This window comes from Myxocyprinus asiaticus, chromosome 12 (genome assembly GCF_019703515.2).
Source record: "Myxocyprinus asiaticus isolate MX2 ecotype Aquarium Trade chromosome 12, UBuf_Myxa_2, whole genome shotgun sequence".
NCBI classification, from domain to species: domain Eukaryota; kingdom Metazoa; phylum Chordata; class Actinopteri; order Cypriniformes; family Catostomidae; genus Myxocyprinus; species Myxocyprinus asiaticus.
Genome location: NC_059355.1, coordinates 34,388,794 through 34,413,448, shown reverse-complemented (window position 1 = coordinate 34,413,448; position 24,655 = coordinate 34,388,794). Strand labels below are relative to the sequence as shown.

Sequence of the window (24,655 nt, the reverse complement as noted above, 5' to 3'; positions counted from 1 at the left end):
GATTGCCTGCACTGACGACAAGCTCAGTCTGATGATGCTGTGACACACCGCCCCAGACCATGACAGGCCCTCCACCTCCAAATCGATCCCTCTCCAGAGTACAGGCCTCAGTGTAACGCTCATTCATTCGACGATAAACGAGAGTCCGACTTCGGACTTCGACTCCTACAATGGAAGTAAACAGACCAATTTTTGGAGGTTTTAAAGCAGTGGTGTAGCCAAGGGTGGGCTAAGGTGGGCCTGGGCCCACCCAGAATATTAGAGATTATTCTTCGACTTCAAACATATATTTATAAAATAGTAAAAAAAAAAATTTTTTTTAAAAATGCATAAATTCTGATTTCTGAAAGTGTGAAAGAACTGTTTGAATGTGCCGCTTCTCTGTTAAGAAAAATTTAGTAAAACAATTGGGCTAAAACTTGGCCCATCAATTTTTTATTAAAGACCACCCAAAAGTAATTCCCTGGCTACGCCCTTGGTTTAAAGGTAGAAATCTGAAGCTTATAATTATATAAAAGTACTTACATTTATTCTTCTGATAAAACTTGTGTATTAATTGAGCTGTAAAGTTGCTTAAATCTTCGTTTTTACAGTCATTTTAGGGTTTATGGCATTACGTCATCATGGCAGCAAAGTTGTAAAATTGGATCTAACTTTACACAGAAAAGGTTAGTAAGAGATTTTATCACACTAAAATAATGTTAACACGCATATTGTTTACGTCTTGTGGCTATACTGATGAAACATTGAGTATTCTAACTTATACGGATTAGTCCCATTCACTTCCATTGTAAGTGCCTCACTACAACAATTAAATCTTTGTGGTAATCAACATTCCTTGAGCAAAGAACACTTTCAAAGTTTTAACTGCATACAAATTTACTCTACAATTTCAAAATGTACTTTATATTCTGTACAGTTGTCTTTGAGGTTTAGTCAGGATGCTATTCACTGTTGAGTTTATTATACATTTGTAAAACACAACAATATTGAGTTTTGACATCCCTGCTGAAAAAAAAAAAAAAAAAGCAGCTTGGGTAGTTTAAAGTTGGTCTCCCATCCAGACCAAGCTAATCTTCATCAGATCTCCCAGCCTGACCAGCTGAAAAGTGCCCAAAATCCCTCTTAAACCAGCAACAGACCAGCCTGATGAGGATGGGAGACCAGCTAAAACCATTATAGGTAAGTTTAAGTTGGGGGGGGTTCCAGAAGGAATATCTTCTTTTCTCGTATATCCATTGTATTCATGTAGGGGACACTGACATTTTACATCTGACATTAACAGGCCGACACAATGATGAAAAAGTACCAGTCAAATTGTCCTCAAAGCATTAATTAATCTTGGAGCAGTGTCTGTGCTGTTGACAGACTACAGTAACACATGTTTCACTGTCTGCAGACACAATTGCTACTTCTGCCATGATGTCAAACATTATGGTGGAGACAAAAAGCAACAGTACAGCAGTCATCATACAGCAGTACAATAAATAATTGGTCTTGTTTTCTGCGCTTTGGATTGAATAACCATGTTGTGTTTGTTAACACTGTTCAAATCCAGCCATCAGGGACAGTGCCAAGGACTCCACTGTAATAAAACACAGGAACATACATGGTGAGTGACACAGCAATCGTAAGGTTAAGGATTCCTGCTTGGTTGAAGCAGCAAAACATCAAGTTCATATCAGAGCGTGGGAGAGAAAGCTTTTGAGTGGATTTCACAAAAACACGCCCAGGTCATATTTCGATCTCAAAATTTTGCATAAAAAAAGTAATTAAGAATGTTTGCATAGTGAGATTACTTTCATAACAGGCACATTTCCCCCAGAATTTCATTAAAGCATTACAAATAACACTACCATGATGTAGAATTACTTTAACACTTTAATAATTATGTTTTGCTTTACAATAAATTTTCGTATTACAGTAATGAGAACTCGACTGGGAGGTGCTTAATTCATCAATGTTAAAATGCAGAGAAATCTTAATCGTACATAAACTCTTTTTATGCAACAAAGTAAAATACATTTTATAATTCGTATCGTTTATTTTTTCTTTTGAATTTGGGGTGAAATACAAACCGGGCATGTTATGCACGGGCTTTGTTAGATGTCCAGTTATTTTGAAAAGTACTGCAGTGGAAGACTTACAATGAGGAAATGAGCCTCTGCACACAGCCTTGTTTAAAATAGTCACCAGAAACATGTGACAGTTTTTAAAATCAGACTCCAGTTTGTCAATCGACTCAATTCTGAGGAAGAAAAGAAACGCATTTAAGGAATTGTAAAATCCAAAAGCCATTGAAAACAGCTGAAGCAAAAAGATAAGTGAAACCTCATCAAAAATGAAGTGAAAATTCAAGACGGCGACACGTGACGTAATAGTTCTGAACTTACTTCCAGGCCCCAAAACCAGCCTGCCATCTGTCCGAGAAGATGAGAACCAACTTCAGCACTTTCATGATGGCCTCCTTGACAAAACTGACCTGCAAAGACACAGTAACTTGAAGTGATGCATCTGAAATAACACAAATGTCTGTAAGAGTGTAAAAGTCAACTCTCATGGGAAAGACAATCTAAAATATTACCCGAATTGGAAACTGAAATAAACAAAATGTAATGTTCACGGCATTTAAAATGCTTTCGAGATATTTCAGGGCTTTTTCTGAAAGATGCAATCTCGGGTCAGTGTAATTCCAGCATACTTTCTCTCTGAGCAGGCATCGGTCATGAATGGTGGACAAGTATCTATAGTGGATTTTGATGAGCTGGTCCAGGTCCTTAGCCTCCTGTACTTGATGCTGAAATTCAAGACCTGTACTGTGAAGGATCTGAAGAACATAGAAATTGATTAACATTTTAAAAGAACAAACAGGTACTAGTCTTTCTATTGCAAATACTTTAGTCTACAGTACTCATCATATGTAACACATACCCTTGTCATAATGTAGTTGTGCAAGCTGTTGACAAAGTGCATGAGTTTGACTCTCAGGAGAAACATCCTGTGAATCTGCTGGTTTATGGGCTCCTTGGCTGTGCTCTCCTCCGATTGGCCTCCTTCTTGCCTTTTGGCAGTCACCATCAAATCTGTGGGAAGAATCTATTTTAAGATCACGTATGAACTAGTGAACTGAAACCACCTTGATCTGTCAGTATAGTAAATATAGTTCCTGTGCAGACAGAGAAGTCCTGTGACAGATGCATAAAAAGAAGTTAACAATGGATTTATGAACTAAAGATACAAAATTAATCTGCCACTCAAGAATGAAAAAAGTATTGGGTCTGACCCCCATTTTAGTATGATCAAAGAATATAGATGAATGTAAACTTGTTTTTTTTGTTTGTGTAAACAATAGTGTAATAAAGAGTAATTATCCATACTAACTGCTTCTCTCTAATTTTATTACACATAAACAGAAGTAGTGAGAACTTCTCTATCATAACTTACCACTGAATCGCAATGTGTCCAGACTATTTGATTTGAAGTAACAGTAGGAAGACCTGATTGTAGATTTTCTGACACTCTGAACTAATAACAATATCTACAGGCCATGGAACCTGGTGAGAGACAGGCAATAATAATAAATATATATATATATATATATATATATATATATATATATATATATATATATATATATAACTTTATATGATTACAATACCTCAAAGCAGAAAAGAATAACTGCAGAAGACAAAATCAAATACAACCCCAATTCCAAAAAACTTGCAACAGTATGGAAAATGCTAATAAAAACAAACAGGAGTGACTGAAAATTCTATTCACCCTGTGCTATATTGAAAGCACTACAACAATTGTGAATGTTATTGTTTTTTTGAAAATTATACACCAAAAAAGTTGGGACAGTCAAGTATTTATCACTGTGTAACATCACCATTTCTTCTAATAAGACTTAAGCGTTTGGGCACTGAAGACACAAGTTAGTCAAGTTTAGCCAGCTGAATTTCCCCCATTCATTCATTATGCAGGTCTTCAGCTGTGCAGCTGTACAGGGCATTTATTGCTGTATTGTGTGCATTTCAAAATGTGCCACACATTCTCAGTTGAAGTCAGATAAGGACTGTAGGCAGCCAAGTCTAGCACCCACACTCTCTGCTTACACAGTCATGCACTTGTGGTTTGGCGCTTTTCTGATAGAAAATGCAGGGACATCCCTGGAAAAGACGGCATCAGGATGGCAGCATAAGTTGCTCCAAATTTATACATATCTGTCTGCACTAACGGTGCCTTCACAGATGTACAAGCTACCCATGCCATTGGCACTGACACACCCCCATACCATGACATACACAGGCTTTTGGGCCTGATGCTGATAACAGCTTGGATGGTCCTTTTCCTCTTTGGCCCGGAGACCACGATGGCTTTTTTTCCCCCCAAAAAAACTATATGGAAACTCGTCAGACCACAAAACACAATTCCACTGTTCTCCTTTCCATCTCATATAAGAGCTAGCCCAGAGAAGTCAGCAGTGCTTTTGGACAGTGTTGATGTATGGCTTCTGATTTGCATAATGAAGTCTTAACTTGTATCTGTGGATGCAGCGGCAAATGGTGTTGACAGACAAAGGTTTACCGAAGTATTCCTAAACCCATGACATGATATCCATTACAGACGCAGAACGGTTTTTAAAACAGTGATGTCTGAAGGTTCGGAGATCACACGCATTCAGAAGTGGTTTTCGGCCTTGCCCTTTACGCACTGAGATTTGACCGGATTCCTTGAATCTTTTAACTACTGTATATTGTGCACTGCAGAGTGTGAAATGTCCAAAATCCTTCCAATTTGTCTTTGGAGAACTTTCAGAGACTGGCCACTTCTATTAAAATGAATGGGAGAAATTGGAACGCACAAAGGTCAACGGCTGTCGAAAGGAAATCCCACCTTAAAGGTAAAAGAGCCCATCACCTTTTAGCTACAGACACTGCCTATCAATCAACTCCAGGATGCACAAGTGCATTAGATAGACAAGCCAGAAAAATTTCGTTTTTTAGTGTAAAATGAGATGAAGCAGTTTATACTACCAGTGTTGTCATATTTTACTGCTGATTTGAAATATGTTCTTTGATCATAATCTTGACCAACCTTTTTGGAGGTTTCAGTCTTTTCCCATTCAAGTAGATAGGAGCTGTTTAATATCACCTGTTTTACATCACCTTGTTATTTCAACTCGTCAGATCATTATTAGTCCCAAAATGCCCCTCAAAAACTTTGTTGATTAGGTAAAACATGAAGTACCTTGTATATATACTGTTTTTGTTTGAAGTACATTTACAAATTAAATTGCTTACTGTCCCAACTTTTTTAGAATTGGGGTTGTATATGCTTTAAATGAATGTTGGGTTTGCAACCTTATAACTCAGCGCAAGACCATCAAGGTTATTCACTAGCTGTTTTTTTCTTGCAGGGTCAATCACTTCAAGTAATATTGACAGCCTGTGGAATTGTGAGAAATATGTGAGATTCAAAGACAAAAAGTAAACCACATATAGGAAGAATATTGAATGGAAACAGGTAGGTTTGAATGGTAAAACACAGGATCTCTAAATCGGCATTGTTAGAAAATTAGCAGTACCGACTGCTGTCCTCTGGGTGGCGCTGTCCGACAGACTCTTGCAGCTAAACCTTGAGGAACACCAGCTGCTGCCAGCTCTCCTTCTCCAGAACTTTGTCAAAGATGGCTGTGTAGAAATCATACATAGTGTCCCCAGCCTCCAAGAGGAAGTAGTTTCTCATGGCCTGCAAGTATCCCAGTAGCCTTAGATAAAAAGAGATGGTCAAGCATAGATTGATGAACTAAATGCTCTTCAAACCATCCAAACCTTTTGTACATGAACCTCAATATAGGTTGTTCGGCAGTATTTCACCTATAGTCTTTCTTCAGGGTTCTCATGAGGTTTCCACAGCATTCGATGTATCTCCTCTCAATATGTAGGTACAGACAAGAGCGTAGGGTGAGCCCAAATGTCTGACATGTAACAGATTCAGAGGAGCGGTCCAAAATCACACTACCGCCAGAGAATTTCTCATGGAAGTCATTCTGCTCTAAATATAGCCTGCAAGAGTTCCGAAGGGAATTACTTCAAGTGGTAAAAACAAGCTAATGAAATTAAGATCCACACCAAACACTGCTTGTAGTCTTTGTTTACAAGTTACGATGAGACTGAAATAACTAAAAAAAAATTATTTACGTTTATATTAAGCATTTTGCTTTTTGTATGAAATTTTCACCAATGTCAAATCATTATGCCAAGTTAATATGCGCATGCAGTCACCTCGCAAAATTGATAGCCAGAAGGGGGTCATGGATGTCGTCCAGCTCCAGATGCCGTGCCACAATGGACTGCATCTTGATCAGGCTCTTCTTGGTAGCCTGTTGCTCATTAACCGTATTCGTGGGCGACCCATCTCCATGGCGAAGGCGTGTCTGTACTGATTCCAGGAAGAGCATGTACAGACTCTTCCTTTCGGCATCTGCAGAGGAACACAAGGGAAGTGTGGGAAATACTAAAACAATCTTGTCTGTTACATAGCAAGTCTACTTGCCATTACAAACATTATAAAAACAGGACACATTTAAACAAAAACAGAACCATAAATAGAGCAACTATTTAAAAAATAAAAAAAGGGAACAAAAACTGATTCCTCTTCAGCTGTTTGAGGCATTTCCTTTCCCAAGATCCTCTCTGACACTGACCTCTTGAGGAGCCATCTGGCTGCTCTGTCTGCTTGCAGTCCAGGTTCTTCAGCAGCTGCATAGATTAGCCTGCCATGATGATCTGCTTGAGTACAGGCTTGAGGAAGGATACCATGGTGTGCTGTCTGCTGCTGGAGGCCTGCTCCCCCCAGAGCTTCCGCTGGCAGCGTCACTGAGCCTCTCCTCGCTCTCCATAGGCTCAGAGATGCTATACAGTGTGTAAGTGGCATACCAGAAGTCCCTGTGGTTCACTGGTACATCCTTATTCCTAGTAAATACCACCAAACATGATTTAGGCATATTATGCTATAGCACGTATGGGTGTCCCACTTCTATATACATAAACGTGTGTGTATGCGTATACACACACACACACACACACACACACACACACACACACAGTATATACTGTATATATATATATATATATATATATATGTATGTGTGTGTATATTATATATATATATATATATATATATATATATATATATATATATATATATATATATATATATATATATGTGTGTGTGTGTGTGTGTGTGTGTGTATCACACACACACACACACACACACACTGTATGTACATATATGTATATCAGTGTATGTATCTTATACCTCTGAATTATAAACTCTTTGGCTGGGTCAAATAAGTGACCATGAACAATCCATTAATCTACAATCTCAAGGTATGGCCTGACTGTTTCTACCCAGAGAGAGAAAAGAAGTGCCACCTGAGAAAAAGTGGAAAAATTGCATCGTATTGTAATCATAACTTAAAATAAATTACTTCCATAATAATCAATGCCAAACACAGAAACACTTACGGACTGTTCGGAGGCCTCGCCCATGCGGTCATATTCTATGATGGCCTTGTAAAGGGTGTTGAGTAAGTTTGAGGCTTGTAACACGTTTGGCGTTCCGGGTGGGACCTCAGCAACTCCAGTGCAGAAAACCCTGTCCAGCACTGTGATCTGAGCCAAATGAGAGCTTAACTGGTCTAACACAGATGACAGGGTCACAGTCTCATCTGTGGAGAATTGATTTTGAAAACAATCAATTTCAAGTTGTTCAAGTTGTTCAAAAAAGATCAAGTTGTTTTTGCTACTGTAGGAATGACTGTAAGTGTATTTTAGAAAATGCATACACTTCCCTAATTGAATGTTCTCAAATAATAAATTAATACATAAGACAATGGATAAGAAGACAATAAAAAGCTTGTTTAAGTGAAGCCTGCCAAATTTTTATAATGAAACTAATACAAGACAAGCATCATACTTTGGGTTGGGGATTGAACAAAGTATTGAAGTATGAAACTTATTTTGTGCTACAGGCATGAATGATACATCAAATCACATGCTTGTTGAGGAGAGGTGTGCCATTACCAATGCTATTAATCAGCATTCGCATTGTAAAAAATATGATTATTATTTACTGTTGGCATATTATTCTGCACAGTGTTGCGCGCGCACGCGCACACACACACACACACACACACACACACAGACTTACCTTTGCCAATAATGTCTTTCTCTATTGTATTGAGCTGTTCTTTAAAGGTGGTAAAGTGTTTATATAGGGCCCACACATATGCTTGGTAGGTCCTGAAGGGAGGCTCAGAGCTCTTCTTGGAAGACGACGAAGGGTTGAGTTCTGGAGGACCGGGCTCTGCACTGTGGCCAGTCACTTCATCGATAAACGTCTGCAGTCGGGAAACAGCCTGCCCGTAAGCTGCTATGTGCTCCAATACTGAGTGAAGACAGTTCTGTACACAAACATGAATGATCACACATTAAAATACTGTAAACCAAGAATCATCAGATTCTGTCGATATGATAGGTGTGGGTGCGAAACAGATCAATCTCTAAATCCTTTTTTTCCTATGCATTCCCCCCCCCGCCCAGTAGGTGGCGATATGCATGAACAATGTGAATCGCCAAAAACAAAAGAACAATGTGAAAGTTGAGATTTAATTGGAGACTTAAATATTGATCTTTTTCATGCCCACACATCATACTGCTTCTAAAGATGGCATGAGGGTGAGTAAATGATAAGAGAATATATATTTTTGGGTGAACTATCCCTTTAACTCCAATAGACCATTGTATTGTTAAAAAATATAATATGATATCCTAAAATAACTAAACTAATAGCATTTGGATGGTAACTTTGCCAAAACCAAGAACACATTTATCTGTAAATCTTTCTTGAAATTAATCTCAGACAGCTTTCTTTGTTCTGCAGGTTAAAAGGTTTCACCTTAAAACAAAATGTTAAAGCTTAGTTATATTTAGTATAAAAAATTTTTTTTATCATATTAGATAACATTGGTGCCATATTCATATTAGTACCATTTTAGATATCCTCCACACCTTCTACAAAGATTATAACTTAGGAAGTTATTTAATTTGAATACCACCTACCGTATTCCTTATGTTACTTTGTCTGAATATGTTAAACTTCCAATAATCTCTCTAAATTTGTGCCTGATGGGGGTGCTGAATGTGGTAGACTGCAAAAACAAAAAAATGAAACAAGAGATGAATATTGGAGAATCAGTGTTCACTCACATTTGTTAGATGTGTGACTATGACATCATTCCTTACATGCACTATGCCATCATTGTGCTGGAAAATAAAAAGCTTCTTAACCCCAGAGAGAAGCCTGAGGAGAGGCAGAAAAGAACAAATGATTGCATATGACAGTTGAGCTACTTGAGTAGAAGTATTTTGTTCAGTTATCCCTGCAATCTTGGTTAACGCTGGCAATTTATTTCCCAAATCAGACAACATTCGTGGAAGCAATCAGCTATCCTTACAATGTCTTCCCTTATGGAGTAAACGCTCAAATGCCTTCAATGGAAAGATCAATATTTAATGGTCATCCTACTCCTTATCCACTGATGCAATCTTCAAAGCATTGTACTTTCTTTTGATAAGAACATGTGTCAAGACTATAAAAATGTAAACATGGCAACCGATCTAGTCATACCACAGAGTTTCCCGAATCACTTGAGTCTCTGTTACAAAAGACTTCTCCTCTGGCAGGTAGAGAGGCCCAGTGTTATACAAGTGCTGATCCCTGGAGAGAAGAGATAGTTACTTAAAATTGCATGCAAAACGATAAGAAAGACATTTGAACTGCATTTATTTCTAAAATCCCTTAAAATCATTCAAGAAAATCAGATTCAATGGACTTGTGACAAAGGTGATGATGATAGAGAACATGAAATGACAGATCTATGTATCCTATATGTGTCTGGCTGTCCAGACGTCTTACCAGACGTTGTAGAGGTTGGAATGCAGGTGCAGGCTGTGTGGAAATCGGGGAGAGTTGGGAACCCAATAAGAAGTGACAATATGCTGCTCCAATCAAGCCCTGGAGTCAGGCTCACCCACTATATGAGAAAGGTTTGGTAAAAACTTGGGAGTCATGACAAGAACTTTCATTAGCATTAAGGGTTAGTTCACCCAAAAATGAAAATTCTCTCAAGATTTACTCACCCTCATGCTATCCCAAATGTGTGATTTTCTTCTGCAGAACACAAATGAAGATTTTTCAAAGAATATTTCAGCTCTTTAGGTCCATACACTGCAATCTATCATATCGCTTCAGAAGATATTGATTTAACCACTGGATTCTTATGGATTAATTCTATGCTGCATTTATTTTCATTTTGTAGCTTCAAAATTTTGGCACCCATTCACATGAATTGTATGGACCTACAGAGATTAAATATTCTTCTAAAAATCTTTGTTTGTGTTCAGCAGAAAAAAGTAAGTCATGTGAGTAAATGATGAGAGAATTTTCATTTCATTTTAAAGGGTTAGTTCACCCACAAATGAAAATTCTCTCATCAGTTACTCACCTTCATGCCATCCCAGATGTGTATGACTTACTTTCTTCTGCTGAACACAATCAAAGATTTTTTAGAGGTATTTCTCAGCTCTTTAGGTCCATACAATGTAAGTGAATGGGTGCCAAAATTTTGAAGCTCCAAAATCCACATTAGGGCAAAATAAAAGTACTCCATACGACTCTGGTGGTTAAGTCCATATATTCTGAAGCGATTTTATAGATGCAGGTGAGAAACAAATTATATTTAAGTCCTTTTTTCTACAATAAATTATCTTCCCTGCTCAGTCAGTCTCCACTTGAACTGTCTCATTGTTCTTCTCTTTTAGGTGATTCACATCCTTCTTGCATATCACCCCCTAATGGGCAGGGAGGAGAATTAATGACAAAAAATTTATTAAATATTGATCTGTTTCTGACCCACAACTATCATATCGTGTCTGAACACATGGATTTAACCACTGGAGTCATATGGATTACTTTTATGCTGCCTTTATATGGATTTTGGAGTTTCAAAATGTTGGCACCCATTCACTTGCATTGTGTGGACCTACATAGCTGAAATATTCTTCTAATATCTTAATTTGTGTTCTGCAGAAGAAAGAAAGTCATACACATCTGGGATGGCATGAGGGTGTGTAAATCATGAGAGAATTTTCATTTTTGGCTGAACTATCCCTTTAAGAATGTGTATTGTTGTTGCTGGCTCTGTCCCTTACCAGTCCAGGTGACTTGGAAGGTCTTGTCATTTTGCTCGTGGTCCTCCTGTGGAGTCTTGTCCACCTGTATACCAGAATCATCTCTGCTCAAGGGCTGCTGGCTATCTTCCTTTTCACTCTCATCTTCTGACCACTCCTGCCAAAATAAAAATCAAATGACTCGTGCCACTCTGTTCTTGTATATACAGCATAGTAATAATATTGAGAGGTCAGGCCTCTAGAGCCCAGATGGAATCAGCAGACTTAAACATGGTCTAAAGTGATAAACAGTGCCGAGATTGATACACTCTTATTCGACTTATTTCATAAATGAAAATACAAAGGGTATAGGAGTGTTCTTTAAAATTTGACAATTATGGATGGTTCAAATTCTGCAAAACTCTGCTGTTCTGTTGCAAACACAGAGAGCGAACCGACTGCACTGAGTAAATTACCTCAGGAATTATTAAATAATACTTTTATCATCTGTAAGGATATTTAGACAGTGCAGTCTGCAAGGTCAGGTCTAAGAGGGGGCCAGCAGGGCATTGCCCCCCTTGATTTGCCTCAAGCCCCACCAGAATCTTCTGATGCCCTCACCCTGACTGACAGCAAAACGATCTAGGGACATTCTGCCCCACGGACTGAGGGCAAAAAGATCAACGTTGCCACCCTGGCGGTCCGTACAATTTTGGAAGGCACAGGATAAATGCACACAAATGTAATTACAATCAGTCCAACACAAAATAATGACATTCAGAACTGCTTGTCTGTATCAAGTCAAAATACTTTGACAATTATCATAGCCTGTAATTTTAACACAGAACTGATCTGATAATAGTGTAATAGAGTTCACTTACTGGAGTGTCTGGAGAGGGTCCAGTTTCAATGTCTTCTCCCTCCATGAGGTACTTGGCCCAATCAAATTTGTCCTCTTTCTCTGCAGGAATAAAATGTAAATATATTTAGACCAACTGTCTATAAATATTCACCACATTTCTTTTCATCATTATACATATGTGAAGTCTCACCCATTTCTTTCAGTCTGGGTCTTTCACAGAAGTTGGTGTTGGATGGTGAGTCAGACAAACGAAGTAGCAAAGCCAGCATACTGTAGTGGACATCAGTCTGCAAGTACACAGAGTGACCGAGGTATTTAGTGCATTTACTATGGTGGGTGGGTTATTCGCTGTATGGCTGTCTGTGTTTCTTATCCCACCTTGGTTCCATCAGTATTCGGAAGAGGAGAACTGAGGAATTCCTCAGTTAGTCGCTTCCAGCTCTCTGCTTTACTCAAGTCAGAGTGGACCATGAGTTTCTCATGAATCCCGAGGGAGAGCGATATTATTACTTCATAATTGTATCAGCGTAACAGAAAAGGAAAAAGAAAAAAATTAAATGAAAGTGTGCAGAATTGTGCAAAGCCTGAAGTACATTCCTACCCATTTATGGATAGCTGTACATTGTGGCCATTGACATCAAGGAAACGGTGGAACCTATTCATATGGGGGGAAAAACATATGATGAGAAGTTCCTACTCATTTTAGGTGCAAAACCTAAACACTACATACAACTGAAAGAAAATTACTTCCCATTTATTCGAGCCAGACATCCAAACTCACTTATTACAGGAATAGTTCAGCCAAAATTTATAATTCTCTCATCATTTACTCACCCTCATTCCATCCCAGATGTGTATGACTTTCTTTCTTCTGTAGATCACAAACAATATTTTTTTTTTTTTTAGTAAATGGTGTTCAGTACTTTGAAGCTCAAAAAGGACATAAAAGGTAGCATAAAAGTAATCCATACGACTCTAGTAGTTAAATCTATATCTTCAGAAGTGATATGATAGGTGTGGGTGAGAAACAGATCAATATTTAAGCCCTTTTTACTATAAATTCTCCTCCCTGACCAGTTGGTGGCGATATGCACGAAGAATGCGAATTGCCAAAAAACAAAAGAACCTGAAAGTGAAAGTGGAGATTGATAGTAAAAAAGTGCTTGCATATTGATCTGTTTCTCACCCACACCTATCATATCACTTCTGAAGACATGGATTTGACCACTGCAGTCTTATAGATTACTTTTTTGCTGCCTTTAAGTGCTTTTCAAAGTTCTGGCCACCATTCACTTGCACTGAATGGACCAACAGAGCTGATATATTCTTCTAAAAATCTTCATTTGTGCTCTGCAGAAGAAAGTAATCCACAGAGAATTTTCATTTTTGAGTTAACTATTCCTTTAAGTTAACAAAAATGTTTCTATTTTTCTGTTTCCCTCCAGGGTTTCATTATTCTATTAGTCCTTATTCTTTTCGTCATTTATCTATTCATTTAATACACTTTAATTAATGTTCATTGAAATTTCTTCAGTTACATTTTCACAAAAACCTGGAAATGTACAAGCCATTCAATTGACATATATATGGATTAAATGCACCAAGTCCTTACTTAAAATTGGACCAGGTAAACTTGAGTGCCATTTGATAGTTCTTGTCCTCCTCATCTTGAATGCCAGTTAAATGCGAGATAAGTATCCTAGTCTCCAGATCCAGCTCCTTCTCAGGTCTGCTCCAGTGAGCCATTTTGATGATCCAGGCTAAACCAAATAAAATAGCGAAGTCTATTAATGTATGCTAATGTTCTCTGCTTTCTATCACAGGTTTAATACATGTCTTTTATATGTAATTACTTCTTAATAAGCACAAACCTGCTTTGGTTATGATGCTGTGACAGGCGAGCCTTTGGCAACAGCTGCAAACTAGCAAAATAAGAAACTCATGATGACAAGGGTGTTGGTTATATATGTCACAATATGTTGGTTATCTCCCAAGAATAATCCTCACGGCGAAGGTCTGATTCAGGACTGAGTTTCATTCATTGTTATGTCGTTTTCAATATTGCATCTATTATGATTTCCACCGTTGCCGCCTCCATGGCGTTAGACGCTTCTTCTGTGGTGTTGTGAACATCATTACGCTGAAGTGAACTTTACTGCCAACTAGCGACAGGCGCCGAACATGGCGAGATGCAACACATCAACAATGCTGAGGAAAATCTTTCCTGAGACGGAAAACTTGCGTTCATTTGAATGTCCTCCTTATAAAAGAGTGCAGGATGCGGAATCCATCCAGTGTACACAATTATTTTAGTGTATGTTTGTGTGTTTTTTTTAAAATAAAGGCTTCACTTTCTAAAGAGACTGAGCAAGGACAGTAAAACGTATGTTCTGTCAAATGGCTCATATAGTATATTCCTAATTATTAAGTCGTTTCAAATAAAATCATATGGGGAAAACATTATGTAAACTTTATAACTGTACTGTTTATAATATATGATCACTAAATTAATAAACTACAAGAAAGCCTAAAATGGCTGCTGCTAAAGGTGCCTAAAGTATCTACTTAGGGTATAGTATCTTTAGCCAATTAGCTTTTGCTTTCAGAGCAACCTATAACTAAAATACACTTACTGATTTTATAATCTTTAACTGATTTGAAAGAAATAAGTTTGAGGGGATGGGGGAGAGAGGGAGTGGTGTGGCTGGTCAAGCTGGATGGCATAATTTCTAACAGCTGTTTCTCATTAAAGTGATGGCAGAGAGAGCCCTTAAAAGCAGTCCAAAAATGCCAGAGAAGACATGGAGAGAATGAGTGTGCAGCACTGGTAGCTGTTATTTTGAGTGGTTGTTATGTTGAGTATTGTGAAGAAGTTGGTTTCTTTGTGAGTGAATTATTGACCTGAGTGAAAAGTCTGAAAAGAGTGCAAATATGTCTTCCAGATGTAAAAACCAAGGCAGTAACCTAACCATGTCTTGAACATTGGTGGAGACCAAACCATTTGGGGGTGGGGGTCCATGGGTTTTGAGGTCACAGATATAATGGTAAATATAAAATATTCAGAAAATTATTGCATTTATTGCCTTTACTAAATTAATTATTTGAGAATCTAAATGTATTTTCAGCAGATATTGTTTGTATTTTATTTAAAATTTAATTGCAAAAAATATCTTTGAAAATATAAACATATTATATTAGGCTATCTATAAAACAGCCAGGAAGATGGATTAATGGATTAAATTTTTTAAATGAGCTCAAGATTGCTATGGAAAGGGGTGAATGCCACCCAAACCCCTTCTTTCTTTCATGGACTGAAGATGAAGATACAGTTTTACTTGAAGTTATAATAATATAAACTGTACACATAATACATCTTTTATAAAAATAAGTACTTATTATTACATACCAATTTTTTACATACAGTATTCCAAGTGCTAAATTTTTATTAATCAGTAGCAGCCTTTTTTATGCTTTTTATTTTTTTTATTATTTTTATTTTACTAAAGACAATGTACAAATTGTACATCAAGAAAGAGAAATAATAAAAAAAAAACTGTTATTCCAAATAACCATATCAAATAACCATTCACAACATATTCTATAAATAACGTGTAATTCGTTTATTTACGTTATATTTTATTTCAAACAAAGTGGAAAGTTAGTTAAGGCATCACCTCCTTTTTTAAAAATATTAAATGAGATAGGACATCATACCTCATATTTTAACTAATTGTGTTCAAAAATCAAGAATCTGAAGGAAATAATCTATCTAAATTAATTTATAATATTTGTAAGAAAATTCCATTTATTCAGACTTTTATTATTTATTTCAAATGTTACTTTCTCCATTTGGTATATTTCCGAAATCGTTTCTCTCCATTTTTAAAGTGTGGGGGTTCTGGTTTAAGACTATTTTTTGTAATCTGTTTCAAAGCTGCTTTGAAACAGATTATATATAGATCACATATATACCATGCTATTGTATTTACTTTGAGTAACAGGGGTTATAAAAAAAATCTAATTTGTATCTTCCAAGCATATTCCCTCCAAACACTGGATTGAGTAGTATAGAATGTATTATATGATATTTCTTCCCAGTCAGCTGACTGATTTTTATTTTTAATTCATCCTAACACCTACATTCAGAGTGTCCTGTATATCTCTTTCAAGTGCACTCTTTAAAATTCCTAACATTTTTATTGGATTAGTTGTATTGTATGTATCAATTACATAATTTATTAATCAATGCATTTCATGTGCACGAGCACGTAATCTATTTTAAAGTCAGGATCAAAGCCTGAGTTGACAGAAAAAGTTGATGAGCTGCATCATGGTACCAATTAAGTCTGATTGGATTGGTTTGAATTTGTCAACCTGAAACCAATCCTGTACCCGTTCAGCGACCTTCATGGTACAGGCCTCTGGAGTCTGCTGAATTCAGGGTGTGCTGAGTGACTCCAGTCAGTCTTCCTAAACAACCAATTAGACAGGTTGCTAGGGTGGGTAGAGTCACGTTGGGTTAACCTCCTCGTGGTCCCTATAATGTGTGGTTCTCACTCTCGGTGGGGCGCATGGTGAGTTGTGCGTGGATGCCGCAGAGAATAGCATGAAGCCTCCACATGCGCTAGGTCTCTGTGGTTACATGCTCAACAAGTGCACGTGTTAAGATACGCAGATTGACGGTCTCAAACACGGAGGCAACTGAGATTCGTCCTCCGCCACCCAGATTGAGTCACTACGCCACCATTGGGAATTGGGCATTCCAAATTGGGGAGAAAAAAACAAAACACCAAATGCCTAAATTCTGATTTCACTAATTTGTTATTGTCTCAGAAACTTGAAATATTTGTTGACTGATATTAACTGAACTGTGAAACATTTCACAGATCATGAAGGGGTATTTGGGCCTAGTATGAAATGTCTAGGTCATCAGTTTTTTTAGATAAACTGAGTTCTCTATGGCAAAAGACCATTATTGACACAACCTATATTGTTCTTATTATACAAGGCAATTAGGTTAGTAAGACACAATCAAACGTGGTGAAATGTGTAAAAATATTGTCAAAAATTTTGGCTAATCGATTAAGTAAAGTTATGACATCACTTGAACATATAGATCAGGTGGGATTTATTCGGGGCCGTAGCTCTTCTGATAACATCAGGTGTCTCATCAATATCATGTGGTCAGTAGCGAATGATCAATCTCTGATCGCTGCCATCTCACTTGATGCCGAAAAGGCATTTGATATGGTAGAATGGGATTATCTTTTTAAGATTTTGGAAATGTATGGGTTCGGGAGTACATTTATTGTTTGGATTAAGTTACTTTATAGACACCCTGTAGCAGCGGTACAAACAAATGGATTAATTTCAGATTATTTTACTTTGAATAAGGGCACTTGCCCTGGAACCATTAGCAGCCACGATAAGAAAGGAGGATGATTTTCCAGGGGTGGTTGTGGGAGGTGTGGCACATACGCTTCTGCTTTACGCAGATGATATTTTATTATTTGTCTCTGAACCTACTAGATCTATGCCTTGCCTCCACAGAATTATTAATTCCTTTTCCAAGTTCTCAGGATACAAAGTCAGTTGGTCTAAATCTGAAGCTTTGGCTCTGACAGCGTACTGCCCAGTAACTGCTTTTCAGCCGGGCGCTTTCCAGTGGCCCAAACAGGGCAATAAGTATTTGGGAATTTTATTCCCAGCAAATTTGTATGATTTAGTTAGTGTTAATTTTGATCCTTTAATAAAAAGGTTTTCGAGCAATGTGAGCAGGTGGGCTTCATTACATTTATCAATGATTGGGAAGGTTAATGTTATTAAAATGAATTGTATTCCAAAATTTAACTACCTGCTACAATCTCTCCCTGTATATGTGCCCCTCTCTTATTTCAAGGAATTTGATAGCATAGCGAAGTCCTTCATTTGGAATGGTAAACATCCCAGATTGCATTTTAATAAGTTACATAGGACGATAGACAAAGGAGGGCTAGGCCTACCCAAGATTTTGTTTTATTACTATGCGTTCAGTCTCAGACATTTGGCTCATTGGTCACTTCCACCTAAAAGAGCCCCTCCCTGGTTTCTTATTGAACAGGCAGTTCTTGCCCCATTTCGCCATTACAAAGCATCTCTATCAAACTAATCGGAAAAGTTAAGTTACACCCTGTTATTTCGCATTTACACTCGGTATGGACTAAAGTGTCCAGATTGTTTAAATTGGACACTTATTTAAATGTTGCCTCAAGCATATGGCAGAACCCAAGATTGTGTATTGGCAAGTCTCCTTTCTGCTGGCCAGAGTGGATTGTGAGGGGGGTTGCTACACTCGGTGACCTATATGAAAGTGGTGTGTTAAGATGGTTTGAAAACTTGGTCCAACATTTTGGGATCCCCAGACCTCAGTTTTATAGGTATTTAGAACTGCGCCACCTGCTTTGTACTATTTTTGGGAGTAGCACACACCCCCCTAAGGAGGCAGATGCTTTGGGAGAGGTGATTGCGGCTTTTGGAAAAGGTCATGAGGCATCCGTGTACTACTCCCTGCTAATTCAGAGTATGGGGGACAGAGCCTTAACTTCTCTCAAGAGAGAATGGGAGAAAGATTTCAACTTGGCATTGGAGGAAGGAGTGTGGGCTAAGATTCTTAAAAAACGTTAAGTCTGCATCTAGTGATGCAAGGGTGCGTCTTTTACAATTCAAAATTTTGCATAGATTTTATTGGACCCCCTCTAGACTGTATAGGCTTGGTCTTAAAGATACACCCACCTGCTGGAGATGCCAATCGGAGGATGGAGACATGGCCCATGTTTTTTGGTGGTGTGTCGAGATCCAGAAATTCTGGTCGAAGGTTCAGAATTTTGTGTGCGACGTGGTGGGCACTCAGGTTTCGTTTTGTCCCAGACTTTGTGTTCTGGGCGATGGGGCGGTCATCGATGTGGGGGATGGCCATATGGAGAACTGGGTTCTGACATGTATGATGATTGCCAGGCAGGTTATTTTGAGGGGTTATTTTGAGGGTGCGCCCCATATCCGGAGTGGTGCACGGAGGTGGGGAGGGTGGCAGCTTATGAGGAGGTGTCATCGGGAAGACGGGGTGGCTTGGATAAGTTTATTCGGAAATGGGGCAGGTATTTGGAGTTTTTGGAGGGCTCTCGGGTGGGGTGTGGAGAGAGTAGTGTATTATAGTTAGTATGATTATAATGTGTGTGTATGTATGTATGTATGTATGTATGTGTATATATATGTATATATATATATATATATATATATATATATATATATATATATATATATATATATATATGTATTTATGTTTGTATATGTATGTATATTATATATATATATATATATATATATATATATATATATATATATATATATATATATATATATATATGTCGGTTTGATTTTTATTTCTATATATTTTCTTATGTTTGACCACAGGGTTGTTTTTTGGGGGGTGGGGTCGGGGAGGGGGGTTGTGGGGTTTAAATGTTGATATATATATATATGTTTACATTTCATTGCTAGTGTATGATTTAATAATAAAATGTTAATTACAAAACGTGGTGAAATGTGATTGTGAATGTGAATTTTAGATTGTGAACCTAAAATATCTAAATTTGTATGGTCTCAGACTGCGGGTTTAATGGAATTACCGTTAAAAGAATTATGCTCACTTTTCACCTTCCCAACACGCGAACTTAACAAAAGTTGACAGACAAAAACTTTGCTGTGAAAAAATTCACAAATCAGACTGGTTAAGATGAAAGTGGTTACACTCTTCTAGGTGTACAACTTTTTGAGCAACACAAAATGAAGAGTCGCTATGAAAAAAAACAGATTACGGGCCAGAGGACCATGTCACCTGAATTCACAAACAGTGAACAATAACAGGAGATATTATTTGCATGTGCAGCGCACGGCGGATTTATAGGCAAATAAAGTCTGAACTATCTTTACTGCAGTGGCCTACCTGCAGTTCAGAAGACACTGTGTTTTGTCCCTGCCACACAGGAGAGAAAAGATCATAAAAGCACTTGAACTTCAACTTAAAGATTTAAACTTAGACTGCTGCAGAGTGCAGTAATAAATTAATGGGGAGACAGTTAAGCCTAACTTATCTACAACAAAACCCTATCATCCAGCGAGAATGCTTTGTGTCCACGGTGTCAGTGTGCGTATCTATTAATTTTTAATTACAAAAGATAGACTACATCAGAATTGCAATAGTTGTCTGTTTGTGATTGTGGGAGAAAGGTTTTTTAATTTTATTCATTGCTTGGCACCTTATTTTTTATCTTTGTTTACTGTTATTCTGTCAAATTTTATTATTATCATATTTGATTTTCTTGTCAGTAATTGTTTTGTGTATTAATGCTTTGGTAATATTGTATGTAATCACAATGATGCCAATAAAGTACTTTTATCGAAATTGAATTGAACTGAGAGAGAGAGAGAGAGAGAGAGTGAGTGTGTGTGAGAGAGAAAGACAGACTGTTCACACACACACAGACACACAAATAAGCAGCATTGACATGTAGCATAATTTTTGTTAGTTCCATCAAATAAGACATCTAATAAGATGGTCTTATTTGACATTATCATAATGTGTGTAAACAAAAAGCTTGACACTCCATAAACATGTGTTATACAAACCCTAAATATTTTTATATATTAATTTATTCAATGTTGTTAACAACACTGCTTTCAGTAAAATAACCCTAACTTTACAGGAGGACAAATATTACTGTTGTAATGTAATGTATGCTACTGTACATGTGTTGTATTATTGTAACTTTACAATCAAGTGTCAATCAAGGCTATCACTGCAAACAACAGTGCTACCTACAATACTAAATAGGACTCAGATTCTGCACTCAAAAAGGTATATTATACACATTACATTTTAATATTAATATGTACATCAACATGAGTTCATAACCTTAAAACATTTATTAACAAAATAAGGTGCATTTAAATATTTAAGTTGCCTATATTATGTTTTTTCCCCTAATTTGGGTCATTGTCCCTCAAAATATATGTTCTATTAAAGATTATTTAGCAGAGATGGATCTCATCCGCAATCTGTTAACACCACAGGCAGCTATCACATGCGATCCGTTAACGCCACAGGTGGCTCTCACACGCGATCAGTAAATGTCACAGGAAGCTCTCAGACGCGATCCGTAAACACCACATGGAGCTCTCACATGAGAACTGTAAACATCACAGGCAGCTCTCAGACGCGATCAGTAAACAGGCAGCTCTCAGACGCAATCAGTAAACTTCACAGGCAGCTCTCAGACGCGATCAGTAAATATCACGGGCAGCTCTCAGACGTGATCCGTAAATGACATTGGCAGCTCTCAGACACAATCCGTTAACGCCACAGGGAGCTCTCAGACACTATTCGTTCACACCACAAGCAGCTCTCACACTCGATCAGTAAACGTCGCGGGCAGCTCTCACACGCGATCAATAAACGTTACGGGCAGCTCTCACATGTGATCAGTAAACGTCACAGGCAGCTCTCACACGCAATCAGTAAACAGGCATCTCTCAGACACGATCCGTTAACGGAACAGGCATCTCTCAGATGCGATCAGTAAACAGGCAGCTCTCAGACGTGACCCGTAAACATCACGGGCAGCTCTCACATGCGATCAGTAAACATCATGGGCAGCTCTCAGACACGATCCCTAATCGCCACAGGCAGCTCTCAAACACGATCCGTTAACGCCACAGGCAGCTCTCAGACACGATCCATTAACGCCACAGGCAGCTCTCACAAGTGATCAGTAAACGTCACAGGCAGCTCTCACACGCGATCAGTAAACAGGCAGCTCTCAGACGCGATCAGTAAACTTCACAGGCAGCTCTCACACGCGATCAGTAAACGTCACAGGCAGCTCTCACACGCGATCAGTAAACATCACAGGCAGCTCTCACATGCGATCAGTAAACATCATGGGCAGCTCTCAGACACGATCCCTTATCGCCACAGGCAGCTCTCAGACACGATCCCTTATCGCCACAGGCAGCTCTCAGACACGATCCGTTAACGCCACAGGCAGCTCTCAGACACGATCCATTAACTGAGACTGGACTCAAGATGGCGCAGAGTATGGCTGCTGCGTTGCAAGCTCCGACACAACATAGTAATGTTTTGTTTGTTTTGTTCACAATTCTTATGTTTTTTTGTCTTGGATGTTGTCTGCCTTATTGTCTACGACAGACAAACACTTTTGGACATTGGTTCAGCAATTTCACACCGTAAACCGGACTTCACATTCCTCAATGCCGACCCGCTGTTTACAAACACGCAAGCGGAGCCCTTTGTCTGGGCAGCATGGCCGTGGAAACGCAAAAGGAAAAGGGGAAACAGAGCCGGCGTTCTCATCAGAGTAAGACGCCGTGCAAATCGACCCCCGCTACCCACTATTCTTCTGGCAAATGTTCAGTCTCTGGATAACAAGCTCTGCGAGTTGAAAGCGCGGATCTCTTTCCAACGAGATACAAGGGACTGCTGCATTATCTGCCTTACAGAAACTTGGATGTCTGCAGAGATTCCAGACTCAGTCATTGAACCCACGGGGTTCTCCATGCACCGAGCGGACAGAATGAAAGACCTCTCAGGTAAAACTAGAGGAGGTGGTGTATGTTTTATGATCAACAAATCCTGGTGTGATCAAAGGAACGTTCATTCTATCAAGTCTTTCTGCTCTCCTGATCTGGAATTTCTTATGCTACTGTGTCGACCATTCTGGCTACCGAGGGAATTCACAGCGGTCATTATCACTGCTGTGTACATTCCCCGACAAGCCAACACAGACCGGGCACTCAAGGAACTGTATGGGATTATAAGTGAGCAGGAAACCGCGCACCCTGAGGCCGCGTTCATTGTGACCGGGGACTTTAATAAAGCCAGTTTAAAATCAGTCGCACCAAAATACCACCAGCACATTAGTTTCAACACACAAGGGGTGTTTTAGACCATTGCTACTCTCCCTTCCGGAATGGCTACAAATCCCTCCCCCGCCCACCATTGGCAAATCGGACCACTCTTCCATTCTGCTTCTGCCCACTTACAGGCAGAAATTGAAACAGGAAGCACCCACCCTCAGAACGATCTAGTGCTGGTCGGACCAATCAGACTCTACGCTACAGGACTGTTTTGATCACACGGACTGGGAGATGTTTCGGTCCGCCTCTGATGACGACATCGAGCTTTACGCTGATGGCGTAATGTGCTTCATCAGAACGTGCGTAGAGGACGTGGTTCCGACCAGAACAGTACGGATCTATCCGAATCAGAAACCTTGGATTAATAGCGATGTTCGCGCTTAATGTGCGGACCTCCGCTTTTAATTCCGGGAACGCGGAGGAGCATAAACAAGCCAGTTATCAGAACCGCAAATGCCAGTACAGGAGCAAGATTGAAGGACAGTTTAACACCACCAACTCTAGAAGCATGTGGCAGGGAATTAACATCATCACGGACTTTAAAGGGAATAAAAACTCCACCATGAACACCGCTGCCTCTCTCCCGGATGAGCTAAATACTTTTTATGCTCGTTTCGAAGGAAATAACACCGCCCTCGCGGAGAGAGCTCTCGCGGCTGAAGCTACAGAGGTTAGTTCACTCTCCGTCTCTGTAGCAGATGTAACCCGATCCTTCCGATGGGTGAATATCCGCAAAGCCGCCGGCCCAGACGGCATTCCGGGCCGCGTCATCAGAGCATGCGCGAACCAGCTGGCTGGTGTTTTTACGGACATTTTCAACCTTTCCCTCTCTTTGTCTGTAGTCCCCACATGCTTTAAAACATCCACCATTGTGCCTGTTCCAAAACAATCAAAAATAACTTGTTTAAATGACTGGCGTCCTGTTGCTCTGACCCCCATCATCAGCAAATGCTTTGAGAGACTAATCAGAGATTGTATCTGCTCTGTGCTGCCTCTCTCTCTAGACCCACTGCAGTCTGCTTACCGCAACAACTGCTCCACTGATGATGCCATTGCATCTACAATATACACTGCTCTCTCCCACCTGGAAAAAAAGAACACTTATGTGAGAATGCTGTTTGTAGACTACAGCTCAGCATTCAACACCACAGTGCCCTCCAAGCTAGATGAGAAACTCCGGGCTCTGGGCTTAAACAGCTCGCTGTGCAGCTGGATACTGGACTTCCTGTCAAGCAGACGCCAGGTGGTTAGAATAGGCAGCAACATCTCCTCATCACTGACCCTCAACACTGGAGCCCCACAGGGCTGTGTTCTCAGCCCACTCTTGTATTCCCTGTACACACATGACTGTGTGGCAACACATAGCTCCAATGCCATCATTAAGTTTGCTGATGATATGACGGTGGTAGGTCTGATCATTGACAATGATGAAACAGCCTACAGAGAGGAGGTGCACACTCTGACACACTGGTGTCAGGAGCACAACCTCTCCCTCAACGTCAGTAAGACAAAGGAACTTGTGGTGGACTTCAGGAGAAAAGACAGAGAACACAGTCCCATCACCATCAATGGAGCACGAGTGGAG

The 24,655-nt window shown here is 39.1% G+C and overlaps 1 long non-coding RNA gene and 1 pseudogene across 1 annotated transcript; both read right to left on the bottom strand.

The window, feature by feature from the left end:
• Positions 1 to 919: 919 nt before the first annotated feature.
• Positions 920 to 13,028, bottom strand: LOC127449368 (gamma-tubulin complex component 5-like; annotated as a pseudogene).
• Positions 13,029 to 13,321: 293 nt separating this feature from the next.
• Positions 13,322 to 14,270, bottom strand: LOC127449369 (uncharacterized). The gene is made up of 3 exons (XR_007898723.1): positions 13,971 to 14,270; positions 13,712 to 13,859; positions 13,322 to 13,449 (listed from the first exon to the last, which is right to left on the bottom strand). It is a non-coding gene; the product is annotated as an uncharacterized LOC127449369 (long non-coding RNA).
• Between the last annotated feature and the right edge of the window lie 10,385 nt (positions 14,271 to 24,655).